This window comes from Sitophilus oryzae, unplaced genomic scaffold (genome assembly GCF_002938485.1).
Source record: "Sitophilus oryzae breed Bouriz unplaced genomic scaffold, Soryzae_2.0 scaffold_812_pilon_pilon, whole genome shotgun sequence".
Lineage (NCBI taxonomy): Eukaryota > Metazoa > Arthropoda > Insecta > Coleoptera > Curculionidae > Sitophilus > Sitophilus oryzae.
In genome coordinates this window covers 198,832-215,707 of record NW_022147431.1, presented here as the reverse complement: position 1 = coordinate 215,707, position 16,876 = coordinate 198,832, and positions in this window count along the sequence as shown.

The window sequence follows — 16,876 nt, the reverse complement described above, 5'->3', positions numbered from 1 at the left end:
AAACGATTATATCGACTCCTCATCCTTGTAAAAGTCTTGCTTTTGTAGTTTGTGCGCGTATGGCTCACGATCTACGAATGCCTTTTGATAAAATAAAATTTAGTAATTCTTGTTGTATTTTTGTATGCGGTCGAGTGCATTCCATTAGTTCTCCAATATTTTTATATACCCTCGCACTGTATAAAATTACAGAGATGCTATTTTGTCTGTTTATATAAAATGTTATATACAAAAAAAAAAAAAAAAATATTTTGTAATTTTATTGAGTTCACGGATTGTAGTGCATGTGCAGTGGATCCAAATTTTTCTTGCTCCAAACCATTTGGTTATATATGTGGTTCCTCTCCGTTAGTTCGATTCCTTGACTCAATTATTTAATTTTAATATGGTATATTTGGCACTATCTTTTTTTTAAGTGGGGAATTTGAGAAAGTATGATAAATTTTACAGAGCAGATAGTATGACACTTACATATTTAATATTTTAAGAAATAATTTTTTTTTTTTTTTTTTTTTTTTTTTTTTTTTTTTTTTTTTTTTTTTTTTTTTTTTTTTATATTTAATTAATGTGGTAATGTGGTTATCGAACTCTAACTATGGGGGTGAGAAAATTAAAAAATGAAAAAAAAGTTTTTTTTTTTTTTTTTTTGTAAATTTAAAAAAAAATAAAGTTAACCCGAGTTTGTATTTCCGTGTCTAAGCATAATATGTTTACATAAGAAAAAAAAAAAAAAAAAAAAATTAATTCATTTTTATTTTTTGTTAAGTAATGGCCAGTAAGTTACAGAGTATTTGATTTTTAAATAGTATTTTTTTATTTTTTATTTGATTGTTTAATTTTTGATTTCTAATTTTTTAATGTATATTTTTTTAGTTTTAAAATATGTTTGAAATTAGAAAATTAAACTAATATGTAAATATTTCAATGATTTTAATCTGCTTGTTAATATATGTACAAATTAGTCTGTAATTATCTCATAATTTAATAAACCATCGTTGCCACACACAAAAATTTAGAGACTATAATTAAATTTTTAAATACGGACTATATAATAATTTTGGACAATCTAATTTTGTTGTTTATATTTTTCTGCTACATTAAGAAAAAATATTATAGAGAGAGAGAGAGAGTGTTAAGGTTAAGTTTGATCAAATGATTACTGCCTGAGTAATTATTATTAATAGCCAGTTCTGCTGCTGTAAAAACATTAAATAATTTTTCCTGCCCATCCAAATAACAAGTATTCTTACCTTTTGCAGTGTAGAACAACAGAGAGTATTAAATAAAAAAATACAAAATTGAAACTTAATTGCACAATTATTGATTTCAAAAATAATAATAAAAAAACAAACAATAATATTCTTTGCTAAATATCAACTAATACCAAAAAATGGCAACAGCCGCACTCTTCATAATGTTTTTTTTCCTTATGTAAATACTTAGCACCTCAAATAAAAAAAATAATGTGTCCTTAACTATATCTGACTGCCGCATAAAAATCAAAGATGCCGCACTTCTTTCATAGCAATTGCCCCAGCCGCTGTTTGGATCACTGATCTCGGGTTTCTCGGAAAGAAACCGTTATAACAGAAGAATTTTAATTAAATAAAAAAGTTAATATTTTTATTAATAAAATAAAAAAAAAAAAAAAATAAATAATGAATTTCATAAATGATGAATTTTATAAAATGAATGTTTTTGCTTCCGAATTACTAGAATACAATATTTCAAGGCAGATGACGCATCTATTCGATAATTTTTATTCGAATAGTTTTCAACGAATGTTTTCTTACTAACTATCGAATTATTCGAATGAATTGCAACTATCGAATGTTTCGATAGTATTCATTCGATAGTTCCCACTACTAATAAATATACAGTGATATATATTTTTGAGAAGCTCATAGCAAGCCATATCATATGATTTATAAATATACAGGGTGTTATATTTAAGAAAGCATAACTTTCGTTCATATCTTCAAAAATATATTTTTTTTTTTTTTTTTTTTTTTTTTTTTTTTTTTTTTTTTTTTTATTTTGTAAAAAGTTTTACAAGAATCGGTTTTCACTTTCTTGATACCTTTCACAACAACAAAGATACGGGGGTTGTTTCGCAATTGGCAAAATTATTTCGACAAAGATCCGTTGCAGCTCAGAAACAAAAAGGGCTATGAAACTTTTGTTTACAGCTTCTTCCGTTCGACAAAAGAGCGGGACAAGTTTGTACAAACCGCGTCCTTCTACTACTACTAACGGATATACCGTATGATTTCAACCAGTGTAATTTTTAAATCCTCAGGTGTCCATAAGAAATAAATTCTAAAGGTTTTAGCTCTATAAATACCTGGACCCACCGTAGTAGTAACTAGGCAGAGGAGAGGCGCGGGACGATTGAGCGATATACCGGTCTCGCCGGAAAAAAGCGGCGAAAAGAGATGCGATAAAGAATAAAAAATATGGGACGTCCGACTATGTGAAGAAATGTTGTCAGAATTTGGTATTTATTCGTGTTTAATAGCCAAAACGAATACGTAGATTCTCGCGGACACAGTTCTGTTAAAATTTTATTTTTTTAAAAGTAAAAATATTTTTTTTTTTTTTTTTTTTTTCAATAAATTCAAAATTGTAAAATGGTATTTCGAAAATAGGTTTTATTCGGGATATACAAAAACACAAACTTTCCATAAACTTATGTAAACAGGCCAATTCCATTTTTAATTATGCTATATCAAGAGTTTATTAATAATTTTGAAAACAGCATGGGTGCGTGTCCCACAAAAAACACAAAAAGCCTGAAGTGTTGATAATGAAGAACAGGAGTAAAGCATAAAGTGTTTGTACTACCGCGGATCAAAATCCCACGTTTTCAAGTCATCAAATTGCTGAGGTGGTTGCCCTGCCCACAATGCCCGTATTGTTCAAGAATATTTGAACCATACTTTTCCCAACCGTTTAATTAGTGGATCTGGAACTATTTTGTGGCCCGCTAGATCAACAGATCTTTTTCCCCAATGATTTACTTTTTGTGGGGTATCGCTAAAATCCAAAGTGAATGTCATCAAGGGCTAATAATCTGATGAGCTTCAAGTAAATACGAAGAGCCGCTTAATCCTACACATTTACCATAATATGTTAACTCTAATGTCTAAGACGGTCTTGAATAGGCTGGATATTTTACGACCGCCTAGGATTCTGTCTAGCACAATAGTATAGGTCAGAATCCTGTTTGAAAATTGTTGTATTATAACTTATTTATGTTATTTTGACCACAATACCCCTGTCTTTGGTAGCCCTTGAGTATTATTGGGCAGTGTTTAAATGGGACCTCAATCATGAAATTAACGACACTGGCTAGCTAGATGCAACATGGGTTCAATAACGTGCCTGTCAACACGTACTTAAGTTGTATAGAGCCGGCGTTATGAGCGAATAGGGCAGGCTCGAGTCTGGACCGGCCCCGATAAAGAAAACGATAATTATTTATAAAAGAAAATATGTCAGGCATGGTTGTTAGATACAGTTTGGCTATTTTAATTTTTTTTTTTTTTTAAATCAAAAATAATATTTAATAACTTATTTTTCCCCGGTAAAAATGGGGAAAAAAGAAACAAGGGCAATTATACGAGAAAAGAGTGAACAACCATAAATAATAAATTTAGAACTAATAATAATTTAATATGATAATTGATTTTTTTATTATCACTTAGGACACAAGAAAAAGCTTGCATGGTTTCCACCGCCAACAGGCGTTAAAACAAATGAATCCAAGGCGTGCCAAATATTTATTGGATAAGTATTGATAAGTTTTTAACCGTTGAATATTGTTGTAAATAATAATTATTATCATTAAAAAAAAACAAAAAAAAAAAAAAAAAAAAAAAAAAAAAAAAAAATTTCAACAAAATCGGCCAACGGATCTTTGAAAATATTATATTTTTTTTTTTTTTTTTTTTTTTTTGTATCTTTAAAATTATGCACTTCCGAGACACATGTTGTTATATTAACTTTTTACCATAAAAACAAAGAATCACCTTCTAAAATTGGCCAGATACTTAATTAACGCCTGTAATTTAAAAAAAAAAGTTTTTTTTTTATATATTTTTAAAGTAAAGCTATGTTTATTTTTAAATAGAAAAAAAAATATACATTTTTCATAAAAAATAAACAAACCCAATAACAGTTAACCTAAACAAAACAATTTAAAATTAATTAATTTAAATATATATAAATAGACCACTTTAATAATTGAAAAAATGACATGAAGCACTGTCATAAGAGTATACCAAATAGTTAAAAAAAATCCAATAAAAAAAACACAAATCGCATATTAAAATCTGCATTATCTGAAAGACAACAGTTAGAAGACGCCGACATCGATAACGCGATGAGCAGTTTTTAAATAATTATTCCGAGTTAATACTTCAAGTAGCATTCCTCCAAATAAATTTTAATTTAAGTATTGTTAATACATATAGTCATATTAATGATTATAGCCTGTATGATTTCTAAAAATAAAAAATCCAGCTTGTTTTTATCAGAATAATTATTAATGATTAAATAGAAATAGTTAATATTTATTAACTTCGTGAGTGTATTTTTTAATATAATTATGGATTTAATAATTAAACAATTATCTTAAGTTAAATTGTGTTAAACTTGATATGATTTTCATAATTTATAATTTAAAATCTTAGGGAAGGCAATATATAGATTTTAGGCAAGGAGAACTCAAGGGAAGAACTGTGTATATTAAGTAATTAAAATTTTACATTTTTTTTACTTGCCATTTTTTTTGTCTTTCACGTTGCACGCTCACTCTTCGTTGTGTCACACACAATCTGAATTTCGGATATGATGCAGAACTGATAAATTACGTTATATTATTATACATATGGGTTCAATAACCTGCCTGTCAACACGTCCTTAAGTTGAATAGGGCAAGGTCGAGTCTGGACCGGCGGATAAAGAAAGCGATATTATTTTAAAACAAAATATGTCAAGGCATGGGTTGTTAGGTACATTTTGGCTATTTTAATATAACTATTTCCGTAATAGAGAAACAAGTGGCAAATTATACGAGAAAGAGCAGAATCACATAAATAATAAATTTAGACTAAATTACCATATTTTTAATATGATTATAATTTTTTTTAATTATCAACTTAGACAAAGAAATAAGCTTGCAATGGTTTCCACCAGCCAAAACAGACGTTAAAAACAAATGAATCCAAGGCGGTGTCAAATATTTATTGGGATAAGTTGATAAGTTTTTACCGTTTGAAATATTGTTGTAAAATATTATTATCATTTAATTAGTGCTAACTATCAGAAAGTTCACAACACGGCGAAATTTCAACAAAATCGGCCAACGGATCTTTGAAATATTAATAAAAAAAATGTCTATTAGGAGTTGACACCCTGTATCATTAAAATTATGCATTTCCGGACACATATTTATATTAACTTTTTACCTTAAAAACACAAAGAATCACCTTCTGAAGTTGGCTAGATACTTAATTAACAGCCTGTATTTAAAAATCGCTAGCTAGCGATTTTGTAAATAACTTATGTTTATTTTAATAGAAAAATAAAACATTTCATAAAAAATAAATAAACCCATAATTCAATTACTATACACTAATTAATTAATTTTAAATGTATCTAAATAGGCACTTTAATAATTGAAAAATGGACATGAGCACTTCATAGAGTATACCAAACATGTAAAAAAATTCCAATAAAAAAAACACAAATGGCACATTAAAATCAATCAAACTATAGGTACCTAAACGGCCAATCGGCCAGACAACAGTCACAAGACGCCGACATCGATAACGCGATGAGCCGTTTTTAATAATTATTCCGAGTTAATACTTCAAGTAGCATTCCTTCAAATATATTTTAATTTAAGTATTGTTAATACATATAGTCATATTAATGATTATAGCCTGTATGATTTCTAAAATAAAAAATCCAGCGTGTTTTTATCAGAATAATTATTATTAAATGATGTATATAATAGTTAATATTTATTAACTTCGTAAGTATTATATTTTAATATAATTATGGATTTAATAATTAAATAATTATCTTAAATTTAAATTGTGGTAAACTTGTTATGAGTTTCAATCATTTATATTTAAAATCTTAGGGAAGGCAATATAGATTTTAGGCAGAAGAACTCAAGGGAAGGACTGTGTAATTAGTAATTAAAATTTTACATTTTTTTTACTTGCCATTTTTCTTGTCTTTCACGTTGCACGTTCACTCTTCGTTGTGTCACACACAATCTGAATTTCGGATATGATGCAGAACTGATAAATTAAACCAAATATATTAATTGCAAGGTATGCAAAGAAATATTTTTGTTAACTTTGCAAATACTTAAGGCATGCAATAATTTTAAAAGAATTTGACGTGAGATTACTTCATAATTCTTGAAAGTCTTGGATGATAAAGATTTGAATTATTATGGGTCTGTTTTGTTTAAGAATCTAACAAATAATTTCAAAAACTCAACTATCAAAATATAATGGTAGAAAATGTTTAAAAGCATGTATAGGTATAATATTCCATATTAATTGGACATACCGAATGTAAACTAGGAATATATACTTGCTGCAGTCGATAATATATTTTGCTGCTAATTTTCCTCATAACAAAAAACCGTCAATACTGCTACTAACATTATGGGCATCTTTTTATACTTAAATCTCTTAATGATGTTTAAAAATACATATCCAGGTACATACTATAAGTAGTGGTTGTCACGGTTTTTTTATTAGGTATGATGAAAAGAAGCTGCAAACTAAATTATCGTTGGAGTCAACTATATTTTAATTTATTTTTACCTACAATAACTATGCACGGTAAGGGTTCAAAATATACCTATACTGTGAGGCAACTCAATTCGAGTATAAATTAACACTTACATTCCAAGTATCTTCTTGGTCCACCGGCACCCCGTTCATCCTTATTCCATAATTTCTATAAAAAAGAGTATGATTTATAACTTTTAATTTTTATTGAGAAAATTGGTGAAATTTTGTTGTACGGCGAATTTAAATGTATGGGTCCTCCATAAATTTACACCGTAAGTTCGAATATTAGTTAAACCTAGGAATACCCAGATAATAGCCGGAAATATGCAAAAGAAGGGGTGAGTTTAGGTTAGATTAGAATTAGGTTTTAGTTGGTTTTGAATTAATAAAAATATAGACCTAATCTAAACTTAACCGAAACTGACCCACTTTTTTGGTATATTTCAGGCTCCTACGTGGGCAACTCTACGTTTAACCAATATTCGGGCTTTTACGGTAACATAATACTCATTCTGATTGGTTTAATCTGGCTCCATAACAAAACTGTGGGTTCGAAGTGCTATTGCAAATTAATGCAATTAATTCTATGTATACCCTTTCATAAAAAGCCATCACGATAAAAATTAAATATTGTTGCGGGCCGGTGTGGACTCGACCTAACCTCACAATATGGCCCGCCCTCGGATGACCTTAACATCGCATAGACACCGCAATGATTCATTCGTTCGAGAAAAATCGAGTTCCACTAGAATGGACTAGTACATACGAGAACATTCGAAAACCTTCTCTACGCACCTAACGATCTATGGACTATTCTAGAGTTCTTTACCTGTCGGTATAAAAGCCGGCGGCGGTGGCCTACAGGGGGCAGTTATAAATATACCAGTTGAGTTGACGCGCTAAAATTCAATATAAATTCTTAGTTATAAATCGTTTGTATATAGTTCTATAAGTTTTTTATCGTTATTGTTTTTGTTAATTAGTGTTAAATAAATAGTGTTTAAATAAATTGTGACTTTCTATCCACACGGAACCGACGAAAAACATAACAATTGGTGTCAAGTGTGGCGTGTGTGATAGACTAGAAGAATAAAAAGACTGACCATGGCTCGAAAAAAATTGTTGAAAGACTTGAAAGTGTCCGAACTGAAATGCATATTGGAAGAGAGAGAGTGCGAAACAGATGGAAAGAAAAGCATTTTGCAAGCTAGACTGAGAGACGTTTTGGTGGAGGAAGGTGAGGATCCTGACACATTTTGCTTTGAGTTGGAAGGTGACCTTGACTCGTGCCTACACAAATTAGACGACAACTTGAACAATTTGAATAGTAAAATAATTGACTTGGAAGTTAATTAAGAAGAGAAAATCAGTGATAAAATTAATATTTTAGAAGATAAGATCGCAGAAAATTCTAAAGACATACAGGCCAGCTTTAATAATAAAATACTTAATTTAGAAGAAAAGATAACAGAAAATTCCAGGGAATTAGAAGAAAAGATTATAGAGAATTCTACGGAGCTAGAAGACAAAATAACACAAATTGAGGACGATGTAAAATAAAAAAAATCGAAATTTTAAAACAAGAAATAGAAAAGGCCAATTCACCAAAATGTCAAGAAACATCGGAGGCACCGAAACTAGTCGAAAATAAGTATATCTCAAAGTCAGTTATTAAGCCTCCACAGTTTGACGGAAAAACCGCTTGGACCAATTATTTTTGCCAATTTGAGGCCGCTGCGAGAGCAAACGGATGGACAATCGCTCAAAAGGCTACCGCTTTGACTGTCGCACTGCGAGGAGATGCGACTGATATCCTGCAGACATTGTCACCATCGGAACAGGGAGATTATCAGCAATTGGTACGACATTTAGAAATGAGGTACGGCCAAGCTCATTAGGAACATGTCTATCATTCCCAGCTAAAAAATCGCATTCAAAAGTCAAATGAGTCTCTGCAGGAGTTTGAAGCCGACGTAGCCCGCCTCGTTCGCCTTGCGTACCCTGCTACGCCAAAGAATGTTATGGAGCGGTTGGCAGTACAGGCATTCTCCGACGGCTTACGTGATAACGAGACAAGACAAGCACTTCTCCTAGCCCACCCAACGCACTTGGTGGCTTTAGCACGTGCCCTAGAATTTGAGGCCGCGAAACAAAGTTCTCGGTCTCTAGTGAGAGTACGGGCGGTCAACCAATGTTCCGACGAATCCGTGGAAAGCATTGTGCGGAAAGTCATGGAGGAGTACATGGGCAAGAAAGGACCGACTTGTTGCTGGAATTGCGGCCAGGCAGGACACGTAAGAAGTCACTGTAAAGAAAAGGACGTGGACCCGGTTTCGCCAAGTGTCGAATCAAAGGGACACATATCGAGCAGTACCCAACAGGTTCCAACGAAAACTGCTCAAGTCGCATCGCTACAACACAAGTTCAACAGCATTTTTGTGGATGGTTTCGTGGATGGAGAGTTACGAACCATGCTTTTTGGATACGGGTGCGACCAAAACGATCATCAGGCCGGATATCCTTAAAACATCAAAAGGATTAAAACAACACAATGGCGACTACGTACAGCTACAGGAAGCTCCGCTCTCATCCATGGAGAGGTAGATCTTAATTTTGTTATCGGAAGCACCTGTTTTAATCATCGAGCGTTAGTAGCAGACATCGAAGATGAACTTATTCTCGGAATGGACATCATGACCACTAGAGGTTTTGAGCTAAACCTCAAACAAGGAATTTTGAAAATAAATGAAGAAGAAGTGGTTCTGCATCGAAAATGTGAGGAGACGCTTCGCGTGGTGGTAGCAGAAGATGTTTCGATCCCTGAGCGCTGTGAGATATTTTTGGATGGTTGCCTAGAAGGTAAAATGAATAAGGGAGTATTATGGGAGTATTATTCTGTTGGAGCCAAGGAACCATGACAGCGAAAGGATCGCTGTTGGAAAAGCCCTGCTACGAGCGAAGAAAACTGTACAGGTGAGAGTAATGAACACGAATTATTATTCTGTATCCTTGAAGAAGGGAACCCTCTTAGGGTACTGTTGTTCGGTCTCCTCAGTCGTTCGAAGCGTGGAAGCCTCCAAAGTTTCGACTTCAAAAATTCCGGACAAAATGGTGAAGGAGTTAGTAAACGTTAAAGGATTATCTCCCGAAAATAGAAGAAAATTGAGAAACCTGATAATCAAGTATCAAGATGTGTTTGATAAAGGAGAAGCAGGACAGAGAAATCGTACCAATTTAGTACAACACAAAATTGATACCGGAGATGCACGACCAATCAAACAAAATCCGAGAAGACTTCCGCTCGCCAAACGTGAAGAAGCTGATAAAATCCTTCGAGAAATGAAAGAAGAGGGTGTCATCGAACCATCTAACAGCCCGTGGACATCGCCGGTAGTACTAGTAAAGAAGAAAGACGGTACCACCAGGTTCTGTGTTGATTATCGGCAGCTCAATAATGTTACCCAGAAGGATAGTTATCCCCTGCCGAGGATAGACGATACTCTAGACACGCTGGCGGGGTCAACGATATTCTCTACGTTAGATCTGAAGAGAGGATATTGGCAAGTCGACATGGCGCCGAAAGACAGAGAGAAGACAGCGTTCTCGGTGGGCTCCGGACTGTGGCAATTTACCGTCATGCCTTTTGGATTGTGCAACGCGCCAGCTACCTTTGAGAGACTAATGGAGTCTGTGTTAAAGGGACTATCCTGGACTACCTGTTTAGTGTACCTGGATGACATCATAGTGGTTGGGAAATCCTTTGACGATCATCGGAAGAATTTGGAAGAAGTTTTCAAGCGACTAGGGAGCTCTGGTTTGAAACTTAGCCCCAAGAAATGTCATCTGTGTCAAGAAAAGGTACACTACTTGGGCCATGTAGTCTCCTCCCAAGGAGTTGCGGTAGATCCACAGAAGACCAAGACAGTGGAAGAGTGGCCGATACCTAAAGATAAACATGAACTACGAAGCTTTTGGGACTATGCACATACTATCGCCGCTATGTACAGGGTTTCGCCACCATCGCAAAACCATTGACCAGACTTACCGAAGGCGAGGCGTTTCTCTTGGGACTCAGATTCTGACGAGGCATTCCGAAAATTGAAGAAGGCCCTGACTAGTGCGCCCATACTTAGCTACCCTCTTGGCAACGGAAACTTTATATTGGATACCGACGCTAGCAATGTTGCGTTAGGCGCTGTTCTGTCTCAGATCCAGGATGGTCAAGAAAAAGTCATTGGTTTGGTTTGGTTTGGTCGGAGACGAACGATGGCAACAAATACATTGTGGTAGTAATGGATTACTTCAGCAAATGGGTCGAGGCCTACGCGTTGCCAAATCAAGAAGCGTCCACGATTGCTGATGCCCTTGTTAAAGAATGGATCTGCAGGTTTGGTGTTCCCATGGAGCTTCATTCAGATCAGGGAAGAAACTTTGAGTCCAATCTGTTCCAAGGCGTCTGTGAAGTCCTGAACATCCGCAAGACCAGGACGACTGCTCTATATCCACAATCCGATAGGATGGTTGAACGCATGAACAGAACTATCAACCGTTATCTGGCCAAAGTAGTCTCTGACCACCAAAGAGACTGGGACAAATTTCTTCACCTGTTCCTGTTGGCCTACCGTTCATCCGTCCAAGAATCTACAGGGCAAACTCCAGCCAGCATCGTTATGGGACGGGAAGTGCGCCTACCCTGTGATCTGAAATTTGGTTGCCGAACGGGAGAAGAAGTCGCCGGAGAAGATTATGTCCACACACTACGTCAAAGGATGGACGACATTCATCAGAGAGTCCGCCTAAATATTCAAAGTGCTAGTGACCGAATGAAGGAACACTACGACATTCAAGCTGAGCATGGAGGATACCAACCAGGGGAAGTTGGTGTGGCTATATAACCCGCAGAGACGTCGTGGGTTATCTCCGAAGCTACAATCCTCGTGGGAAGGGCCATACGAAGTCATGGATAGGATTAATGACGTCGTATACCGTATCAGAAAATTGCCAAAAGGAAAACCGAGGGTAGTCCATTTCAACCGTTTGAGCCCCTACCAAGGCGAAATAGAAGATCGTGCTGGGACCGTGAGAACCTGCAGCTTTGATCCCCATGATTCGGAGATGTCTTTTGACGATTTCATGGCCCGATACAACAGCAGTGAGAAGGCTCGCTATGGCGTAACCAAAGAAGATCAACGAGACCTCTTTTCCGTGCCTCCTGATTATTCGCTCGCTCATTGTGTGGATCGAGATTTGCGGATGTCCAGAGGAATCGCTGCGACGTTCAATGAGAAGTTTGGGCGTGTCGGAGAACTACGCCGACAGGATCCAGAGGTTGGAAGCGTCTTGAGGCTAACCGACAATGCACATGGTCAAGCAAGGCACATCTTCTACCTGGTCACCAAGGAATGGTCCCCGAGTAAGCCGACTTATCTCAATCTATGGAAGACCCTGATTAAACTGAGAGAAGCCCTGCTAAACAACAACATTGCACGATTAGCCATCCCGAAGCTGGCGTGTGGACTCGATGGTTTGAGTTGGCGTACAATCCGGAACATGATTGAAGTCTTGTTCAGATTTACGGGAATCGAGATCCTCGTTTGCTGCTACAACCCAAAGCTGAGATCGGGAGAGAAAACTGTAGACTACTATTTCTACCAGACTTCGCAATGTACCAGGGGCCAGCTTTGCAAATACCTTCATTCACCGTATACATCTCGGGACGAGCATGTGCCTAAGAAGGGGGCAGTGTTGCGGGCCGGTGTGGACTCGACCTAACCTCACAATATGGCCCGCCCTCGGATGACCTTAACATCGCATAGACACCGCAATGATTCATTCGTTCGAGAAGAATCGAGTTCCACTAGAATGGACTAGTACATACGAGAACATTCGAAAACCTTCACTACGCACCTAACGATCTATGGACTATTATATAGTTCTTTACCTGTCGGTATAAAAGCCGGCGGCGGTGGCCTACAGGGGGCAGTTATAAATATACCAGTTGAGTTGACGCGCTAAAATTCAAAATAAATTCTTAGTTATAAATCGTTTGTAAATAGTTCTATAAGTCTTTTATCGTTATTGTTTTTGTTAATTAGTGTTAAATAAATAGTGTTTAAATAAATTGTGACTTTCTATCCACACGGAACCGACGAAAGACGTAACAATATCAAAACTATTTAACGTTGCGAACGGTTCACTTGTTCACTATACGTATCGGGAATATATTTGCGAATGGCGATCAGCGATACGATGCATGGTGCGTCCAAACCTGGGGAGACGAGCGCGAGACATTCCAAATTCGCTGTGTGGACGAGTCTCGCGAGAGCGTCGCGAGTCAACCCACGGAGCCTCGTTGCTATCCGTCCCCTGTCGGTTTTCCAACGGCCGATCAAAGAAAGCTCGAAAGTCTGGACGTGTTTTTGGTAGGCCCGCCCGACTGCGAGATAATAGCTCTGATAAATTTCGACCATTTAAAATTAAGTAATCTCAAATTTTTAAATCGTACACCGTATGTATTATCATTTTTTCTAATAGAATTTACAAATTTTATGTCACTGATAATTTTTACCCTACCGAAATCCAACATTTCTTTAAACAAATTGAATTATAACATCTATTAATTTTAGATATATAATATCAAAAAATGGCAAGAAAAGTTACCGAATTGTACGTATATGTAAAATGTAAAATATATATGTAAAATGTGCTTTTTAACCTTACCAATAACTTTTTTATTTAACATTTTGTTCTAAAAACGTTGAAAAACGTATTATGTAAAAAACGTCGTGTAAGGGATAAAGGGGAAAACAGCCAAAAGGGGGAAAACCGACGATGAATTCCATGTTAAAGACCGAATATTATATTAAAGATAGAAAAATTCATTACTGTATGCGTTATTATTTGGCCATCGTTTGTTATATTCAATTGCAATTTAATATGTGTTTGGCTTTCTTTCACTATGATCCCACTCGGCTTGTCTCGTGGCAGGTTGGCGTAAAAAATGGATAGAAAATGTCTCGCTCTCGTCTCGCTCTTGTCTCGCTCTTGTCTTGCTCTCGTCTCGCGCTCGGCTCGTCAGGTCTGTACGCACCATAGACTGCCGGAGTGGTGACCTCACGAATGTCAAATTGCTTTCCACAAGGTTTAGTTCTTTATATTTCTATTGAGCTCTTCCAAATGACGTCACAAATTAATATAAAATGTAAAAAAACAGGTGATTGCCGACAACCGCCGACTTGTATCTGGTATTTTCAATACGTCTATGATGGTTGCGCATGTTGCAAAATCTGTGAATTTTTTATTTAGAGTAATATTTTGGGTTTAGAAATTTATTTATTTTTAGTTTTGGCTTGTAAACACACTCAAATAATAAATATTAATCATATAATAATAAGTATTTTTATTTTAAATGAAAATCAAACACTTAAAATGAAAATAATAAATACTCGGCACTCCTTGCGACATATTCCTAGTCTGTCACGACCGACCCGTCCAAGCACAACTGCAACTGCGTACTGCCTGACCAGCCGACTAGCCGGCAGTGACTCTCGAGTACGAACGCAAAACGGGTAAACGTAAATTCGTCCGGCAACTTGCTATGTTACTAGTAGCCTGGTCTTCTCTGTATATTCGACACCATAACAGCGCTTTTGGTGTCAGTAGAAACTTCTATAATTTTTTATGAATTTCAAAAATATGTAGATGTTAGCCGGGACCGACAACTCCTTTTATTTCGTAAAATCGGGTCGTTTCCAGAAGCTAAGCCATTAATTCCGTTATCTCGAATATTCAGAACGTCTTTAATTCTCCCGTGTAATTTTTTCTCGCCTAACAAATGGAACGAAAGCACCTTTGCAGTGGAATAAATCTACCGATCGAAGCGGTAAAATAGTGCCGCGTTATTTCCGTTTCGCCATTCTATTCTCTAAAAGACTCAATCTGTTGACTTTAATCTTCCTGCTCTGTCTCATCTATCTCTTCGGATACTTCTGCCACCCATTTTTTTTTGTTTATTGACACCTCAAAGACGAAAAAAATCTTCGTGATAAAAAATACTATTATACAGGGTGGCCCATTGAAAACATTCCGCAAGGCATAACGGCCAGGGTAATATTTTTTTTTAGAAAATTCAAAAACACGTCAATTTTGTTTGTGAGGGGGACAACTTTTGCCCCAAAAATTATTGTATAATCTTCAACCCTCTAAGTGGGGGTGTCATCCCCCAATTTTTTTCAAATGGGAAGGGGGGTCAAGTGGTACCGCAATGAAAAGGGCTTTATATTCTCTGTACTTTCCCGCTTCGTTTTTGAAAATCGGTCGAGTCATTGAGAAAATATGAAGGGTTGAAATTTGAAAAGTTTATTTAAACATTTATCAGAGTAGATGATAAGGATAAATTTCTTCGACCAATTTGCTGTTTTTTCTTATTATTTCTAGATGTTTACGCATTTTTTCACTTGCCACGATGTTGAACAATCAGGTACGGTAGTTGCTAGATAGCTGTTCTGTGACTTGTGCGTTGAAGTTCTTCTCAATATCGTTAAACTTTTTAACAATTATGGTGTACTCACTTGCAGAAAAAGTGGAAATAATCGAACTTTATTTTAAAAATAGTGAATGTGGCAGTGGGGTTGCGCAGATATTCAATAAACGCCATTCAGACAAACACCTTTATGGCAAAATTGTTCTCGAGTTAGTAGCAAAATTTCGCGAAACTTGTTCCGTTATGAATAAGATGAGGCAGAGGGAAAATCCTGTAGTAAATGAAGCTATGGAGGTATTCGTATTGGGCCAAGTTGCCACGGATAATACGCTGAGTACAAGAAAATTAGCCAATGAGACTGGCGTGAATCGTACAAGTGTCCAGAGGATATTAGCTTACTTCGGATTTCTCTTATTACCGATTCTGAACCGTCCTAGAACTGTGATACGTATGCGCAGAAGGAAATATGACGACATTATTTCATTTGCGCATGCGCTGCCGAGTTCTAGGACGGTTCAGAATCGGTAATAACAAGAACCCGAACAAAGCAATTAAAAAAGCACAACTATGAGTGAACGAGTGGCGAATGATAATAATTTCCTATTTAATGTGTGTTTTTCGGATGAGTGTAATTTCTTTTTGAACGGTACAACTGTCGGTACTGGGCTGAGGACAACCCCAGGATTTTCCACGAGGTGCACACACAAAACCATCAGAAATTAAACGTGTGGGAACGTTGCGGGTCAGTTTAACGATATTGAGAAGAACTTCAACGCACAAGTCACAGAACAGCTATCTAGCAACTACCGCACCTAATAGTTTAACCTTGTGGCAAGTGAAAAAATGCGTAAACATCTAAAAATAATGAGAAAAAAACTCAAATTGGTCGAAGGAATTTATCCTTATCATTTACTCTGATAAATGTTTAAATAAACTTTTCAAATTTCAATCCTTCATATTTTCTCAATGACTCGACCGATTTTCAAAAACGAGGCGGGGAAATGTAGAGAATAGAAAGCTCTTTTCATTGCGGCGCCACTTGACCCCCCTTCCCATTTGAAAAAAGTTGAGGGATGACGCCCCCGCTTAGAGGGTTGAATATTTTACGATCATTTATGGGGCAAAAGTTGTCCCCCTCACAAACAAAATTGACGTGTTTTTGGATTTTTTGAAAAAATAAATACCCTGGCCGTTATGCCTTGCGGAACGTTTTCGATGGGCCACCCTGTATTTAAGGGCTCAATCTAATTTTGAATCGCGTTTATCAAAAGTTCACCACTATTTTATGCGCTCCACATAGACTGTTTTGTTTTTGGTTTGTTTATGTATGGATTTGAAAAAAAAATCAGTAAGTTTTTCTATCAGGCATCTGTTGAAGATATCAGCTAATATTTCCAATAATATATCGGATCCCTATTTTATCAGCTCAATAAAAATGTTTCCTGGCCCCGTAGCTTTTCCATTTTTTGAATTCTTCAATGCTTTCTTTATCTCTTTTACACTTATTTCATTTATATCTATACTAGCGTGTAACCGCGACTTCGTTCGCGTCGAGTTAATCATTTGTAATGAT